At 39.4% G+C, this 6,942-nt stretch overlaps 1 pseudogene; it reads left to right on the top strand.

Annotated features, from left to right (window-relative positions):
- Window positions 1-5,918: 5,918 nt before the first annotated feature.
- LOC147421963 (uncharacterized) lies at window positions 5,919-6,688 on the top strand (annotated as a pseudogene).
- The last annotated feature ends 254 nt before the right edge of the window (window positions 6,689-6,942 follow it).

The raw sequence follows: 6,942 nt of genomic DNA, 5'->3' as shown, positions 1-6,942 counted from the left end.
GTGCTTGGGTGGAGAGAGCAACAAAAAGTATAGCACCTAGTTAGATAGCATGCACAATACTTCAAAAGAGAGAGAAATTAAGCTATTGACAACAATTGAGGACCTGATTTACATGGAGCTGGTCCCCCCTCCAAAAGGCTTTTTAATATGGTTTCTCCCATCAAGAGAGACATTTTACAATACAATTCTTTGTGTTCCTTCAATACTAGCTAGTGCAATGAAGATGGAAACTTCAAGCACTAAGCAAAACACTTATCAAACACAACATCAATTCCCTCACGGTCTCAGACCCAAGACCTCACACACCTTCAAAGATGCTGAGAGATAGCGGGGTATGACAGTCGATTGAGAGGAAGGAGTAGTCTTACAAGCAAGGTGTACATCTCCTCACATAATCACCCGGGGAGGTCACCTAATAAAAATGTAACCTATCACGTGAGTTCAACAGAAGGGTATTTAAATTTCGTGAAACTTACATAAATCTATATACAAAAGGGCATTATTTTTTCAAATTTGAAAAAAACTTACAGATTTTAAAAGAAAAGGGTACATTATATTCTTAACAAAATTCACAGGTAAGGGGTTTTACAAACATATCTTGAACGCACGTGATATGGTAGTTTTACACATAGTGAACCCCCCGAGCATAATAACTCATATTAGCATAGTTTAGCTTAGTAATTAGCATGGTAGAGGATATGATCATGCATTGAAGCTTGGCTCTTGGTTGGATTTGCATCACAAAGCCAAGAGTTGTTGGTGTAGGCCTTCTCACAAGCTTGGAGTAGGTGATAAGATTTTCATTAAAGCTGGAGAAGAGAGAGAGAGAGTCTTCTTACTCTACACATGAGCTTATGTGAGTGTGTGTGGATAATTGCCTTTGAAAAATCAGCCCCCTCTCTCTCTTGGTTGACCCCTCTTGCTATTTGCTCTTGCTCTAGCACCTCATTGGACCTTTCCCAGGCTTAGCCAACAGGATTTCAGGAGCATAAGTGATAGCCTTCTAACATGTGTCCCCCTTTCCCCTTTTGTGGGAGCTTTAGGTAATTAATAAATGCAATTAAACTCTCATTGGACCCCTTTGCCTCTTGGCCAATATGAATCAGGCAAGCCATTGGGCTGATGATGCTCATTGGACCTCTTGGGAGACTATCCAACAGTCTTCTTGAGAGCTTAATTCTTAATGGTTATTTTATTAAATATTTCTAAATTAATTAAACTAGATTTACTCTAGGCTAATTCTCATTGGTCCACCTCCAAGGCCATCCAATAGGATTTGAGTACACCTTGTGGGCATCTGGGCTAGGGAGCTGACATGTGTCCCTCATTCCCTTTGTGTAAAGGGAGCTTGTGTGTGTGTGTGTGAGTTTCTCTCTCATCTCCTACAACTAGGGCTCGCCCCCTCCTATGTAGGGATACATGAAGACTTATGGGACACACACAAAGCATCCAATTTCCCTAGTGTTTGGTCTTTGGCATTAGGCAAAATTTGGACTCACAAAGGGGCCCTTTAAGGAGTTTGACTTTACCTCTCTCTACCAAAACGGGCGCATGGATAAATTTTTGCAAACAAACTCCAAAGTTGGCGGAGGTTTGACAGTTAGAATGTCCTCTTCAAGCTCTATCTACTAATATATAGCACGCCATGAGATTCCTCATATTTTAGAAGATTCTTTTTTTGATTCACCTATGATGTGACAACTCTGTCGGAATCTAAGTGAATCAAAAAAAGAATCTTTTAAAATATGAGGAATCTCATGGCGTGCTATATATCAGTAGATAGAGCTTGAAGAGGACATTCTAATTGTCAAACCTCTGCCAACTTTGGAGTTTGTTTACAAAAATTTATCCATGCGCCCATTTTGGTAGAGAGAGGTAAAGTCAAACTCCTTAAAGGGCCCCTTTGTGAGTCCAAATTTTTCATAATGCCACAACCTTTGAATTTTGGAACCTTAGCATTTTGGAAGTCTTAATGGGCTAACCTTAGGGTCTTTTTAGCCCATTGTTGCACTTTTCTCTTTTGCAGATGGCCCCCCCTTTGGATTCCTATTTTACCTCCTTTGGATCCCTATTGTGGCCGGTCTTCTATCTATACCAATATTCTAGCTTTTTCTCTTATGGCACTTCCCCATATTAAATGATCAGCTTAACATGAGAAAATCATTTAGGAGAATTAGATATTAGTTATTATGCCACCTTCATTAAAGGTTTAGCTCATAGTAAAGCATCTTGTACATTGGTAGGTTTCAAGACTTCCAATTGTGAGCTAATGGGTTCTCTTAAACCTTGACAAAAGCGATCTACCTGCTGCTCTATGGTCATTGACAGTGCGTAACGTCTAAGCCTTACAAACTTTGAGTAATACTCTTCCAAGGATAAGCCATATTATTTTAATTTAAAGAACTCACTCATCTTTATTGCTTCATGTACAGAGGGCAAGTTTCTTTCTTTCATTGCTTGTTTGATTTCCCACCAACTCTGAGAGTTCTCTAATACTCCCATATCACGACAATGTTGTTTCCACCATAATTTTGCTTCCCCTGAGAGGTGGAACATTCCTAGCATCGCTTGATTTGCAAGTGTGGTCCTTGCAGCAGAGAAGTAATCATCTATAGCTTCGATCCATAAGTTATGCATCTTTCTCAATATCATCACCCTCTCCTTTAAAAGAAGGTGATTGCATTTGTTTGTGCAACAATTTCTTTTCTTGAATTTTTTTGTAAATAACATCGTTCAAAGGGTTTTCCAATGTATAAGTGCGATTTGAGGATTCTCCTTAGTGTACATCAATGTTTATAATAACTCAAATCAATAGGGTATTTTCCAAACTTAGACTTATCCAGTCCACTAACAGCTTAATCATATGACTTAACCAATCATTATTTATCTGATGCATTCAAACTCAATCACATGACTTAACCAATCTTGACTTATCAAGTCCATCAAAACTCAATCACATGACTTAACTAGTCATGGGTTATCCAATCACATGACTTTAGCAAAAATAACTTTTCTAATTTCTCATGAGTTGCTGCTACCCACGGACTTTTGCAATCTTCCCATCTCGCTAACCATGAGGTATCTTGCTAACCACCAGGCATCCCGCTAACCGCGAGGCATCCCGCTAACGACGAGGAACAAAAGAGAACCGATAACCTCAGCTTAATCTCCGCTAACCGCGAAATCATATCACTAACCTGCGAGGAACCAAACATATTCTTTCAACAATTCTTCTCTTTAATATTCTTCAAACATGATCAACCAACTCTTTATATCAATCACTAACAACTTATCAAATAATAATAATTTATCAAGCAATAACAATTTAACAAACAGTGACAATTTATCAAACAGTCCTTTCACTAATCTATGAAAACATGTGTTTGTTTCTTGTGATAGAATCACGTTTCTTGGATGGTTTAAGGGATTCTCTATGCTTGACTTCCTAGGCCAATATGAATAGCAATACAAAATTATAAATTTATCCTACCTAATTAGCAGCATGCTTGATTATCTCCCGTACTTGATGTTGGACGATTTCTCCTTCTTTCGGAGTCAATACCTCAGCTTGAGTTATGATTGGAGTAGATGATACCTTCTTTTGAACCTTTGGTGAAGATGAAACAACATGAGAATCCTTCAAGCTTCAGGTCACTCGCTTCGGGGCCATCATAACGAGGTAGAGAAAAGGAAAAGAGAGAAAGTGAACTCAAAAATGCGAAGGGCAACATGACGATGGTAGAGAAAGATTTGGAGATGGAGATGGCTTGAAGGTAAGAGCTCATGGGAGAGAGGTTGAGGAAGAGAAGGTAACTCCGATGTCAAGGCAAGAGAGCTTCCACTTCTGAGAGTGTGTGTCCCCAAAGTGAAGGGAGAGGGGTCTTTATATAGGCTCTCAAAGCCAGCTAAGAACAGAGAAAAGTAAAGAGAGATAAGTTCGCGCATGATCACGTTTGTTAAAGATTTTATTTTTATTTTTATTTTATTTTTTTGCGAACAAGGATTCCAATGCGCGATTTTGATTCTGTAAGAAGAAGCTTGGATTCCAAAAAAAAAGAGCTCTAAACTAAACTTCTCCTCTCTTTTTTAAAAAGACTCTTTCTTTCCTAAAGGTACTCCTCCTACTCCTTCTCTTCTGAAATTTCTCTCTCTTTTCTAAAAGGTCAAGTCTTATCTTTAGATACAGTCTTGAGGCTTAAGTTTCCCATTAACCTATTGTTTTCAAGTGAATAAGGATCATAATTAGTAGTTCTAGAGTCCGATTTCTGATCCAATCGTTTCGTTTGAAAGCTTTAAGACTTAACAAAATACGAACCTGTAATATTTGCAAAGTAAATAAAATATTTTTATTAAAATGTTGGGTACATTACACCAAATGAGCACCTTTATTTTAATATTTGCAAAGTAAATGAAACACTTTTATTAAAATGTTGGGTACATTACACCAAATGAGCACCTTTATTTTTGACTTGCATAAAACAATGAGACATCAATTGTTTTTTGAAAGAGTATACAAAAAAAACAAAAAAGCAAAATTGAATTTACTTTACCTTGACAAAAGATCAACTATTTAAAAAAGTTACAAGATCAACTATTGTGCCACATTGGAACTTTATGAAAGTTTAAACAAATATTTTTCCATGTAATCCTCCTCCTCCTCCTCCTTGTCCACAGACACGTGCGTTTGATCACCTAGACTCTACATAAACCCAAACCAACTGAGACAAATATCATCAGCTCAAAACAATTGATACAAAATTATTTGTTTAAACTTACCGCTTATAGTGATCCAACCACTGTGTCAAATTGATCACATGAGATAGGGTTGTCCTCTAACAACCATTGCCAAGTTTCAAATTTTGTATTCCGCACCCAAAACTTGACCATCTCTCTGGTCGGTTCACTAAGAGTGATATTTTTCTAAGTTAGCAATAGCAATAACAAATCATTTTAATTAAATACAATTACATACTCTCTACAATTAATTATAATTTAAGTAAATAAAATTATGTTAATGTAGCCATCACTTTGTGTTGTGCGCAATGTGAGAGTGCTTCTGTCTCTGTAGGGTGCTTTGAAGAAGAGATTTTTTATTTGCTTCTTGTGCAACATCTCTTCACAACAGTTGCTTCTTTGACCTAATGCCTCATCCGTAGAGAGAAAGAGAGAGATAGACAGAAAGAGTGAGAGAAAGATAGAGAAGGTAGAGAGAAGAACATAGAAAGTCAACTCCATCCTGGGGACATAAAAAAGATTTTTTTCAAAGCACTCTATAGAAGCCTCTGCACTCATGCATGACTCACCCCACAAAATGGTGGCTTCGCTTACAATCATTGCTCCTTACTTACTTGCAATCATTGCTCTATCTCACTCTCTCTCTCTCTATCTATCTATCTCTCTCTCCCTCTCTTTTCCTCTATTCTCTCCCTCTCTCTCTCTCTCTCTCTCTCTATAACTCTAACTCTATAGCTTGTTAGTGTCGGCCCTGTTTGAAGTTGTTGCTACTTCCTCAGCCTCTGCCTGTCTCGGTCATCGTCGACACCCTTACGACTCTGCCCAGCCCGTCAAGCAATACACAGGCCCGCAGTAGCGACAGCAGCAAGGTCACAAACATCAGCAGCAATAGATCGCGAACAACAGAAGGTCCACAGCAGTACATAGGTCTGTGTTTTGCGACTTCTACAGCAGTACACAATTCCACATTTTTCCTGGAGCAGGTCTGCAGCAGTACACAAGCAGTCCAGCAGGCTCGGCTCTTGGCATGACTTGCTCGACACACGCCTGTAGGCTTGACTCCGCTCAGCTAGTAGCATCTGGATAAAGATATTTCTTTGTTGCTCCCCTCTAGGACTGTCTATGGTTCCCATAAGATTTCCCTTAAGCTCTTCTCGGACCTATATACCATCCTAAGCATTGGGATGAATACCCCAAAGACACCTGCGAGAACACGACCGAGTTTTGCAGCGGTGGTAATAGCCCCTAGCAAACTCGATCGTTTTACCCAGCTTCAAGCAGTGCTCGACCGAGTCATGGAAGAGAATTTTGAGCTCAAAAATTGCCTCAACAAGTTAGAAGAACACTTCAATTCCATGGTTGACCTCACCACTGACAAGGTAAAAGAGGTAAAGGCGAAGGTTAGCCAAGCTCACTCAGAAACCTCACCCAAGTGAAGACTTGTGTAACAAAGGAGCTCTGCAAACAAAGACGTCAAGAAGAGAATGCCCTCAAGGTCCACATTAGTGGGCTTCACTTGCAGTGGTGCACTATTGAGGACACCCTTGAAGAAGCAATTACCAATCTCAACGACATTCTTCAGCCAGTCAACATCAAGCCAAAGGTCGTCACTTGGATCAATGACACACATCGACATGTGCGTCCCGAGAATTGCATCCTTACTTTCAAGGACAAAGAGGAGCGGTTAAAGTTTCTATGCCAATCCTGTCTTCTCAAAGGAACAAAGCTTTGGATTACCAAGGAGTTGACAACAAATCAACTCAAAATTAAGAAGGACGAGCTCAAGAAGATGTCTGAACCCCACAAACAAGGTAAATGGGCAGTCTATCGAGGCGGTAAAACTATCATTCAGGAGTTTCAAACTTCAAAAGGGGCTCTCACCTCAACTACCCCCCCTTATGTTTTTTGTTCCCTTTCTTTTTACCCTCTTGATGGACCCTCAGTCCTTGACTAGTATGTATATCCTGTCTTTATGTTCAACCATGCCGCTCTAATGTTTTGCACCCGGTCCCATGGGTCATATTTGACCTCCGTGGATGATAATACAATCTCTCTTTCTCTCTCTCTCTCTCTCTCTCTCTCTCTCTCTCTCTATCTATCTATCTATCTATCTATCTATCTATTCTCTCTCTCCCTATCTTACTCTATTTCTCTTTTCTCTTTCCCTTCCTCTCTCTTTCTCCCTCTATCTCTCTCCCTCTTTCTCTA

The sequence above is a fragment of the Adiantum capillus-veneris genome, chromosome 27, assembly GCF_014529385.1.
Source record: "Adiantum capillus-veneris isolate H3 chromosome 27, ASM1452938v2, whole genome shotgun sequence".
NCBI lineage: Eukaryota > Viridiplantae > Streptophyta > Polypodiopsida > Polypodiales > Pteridaceae > Adiantum > Adiantum capillus-veneris.
The sequence above is the reverse complement of the archived record's forward strand: the minus strand, read 5'-3'. Positions and strand labels throughout refer to the sequence as shown.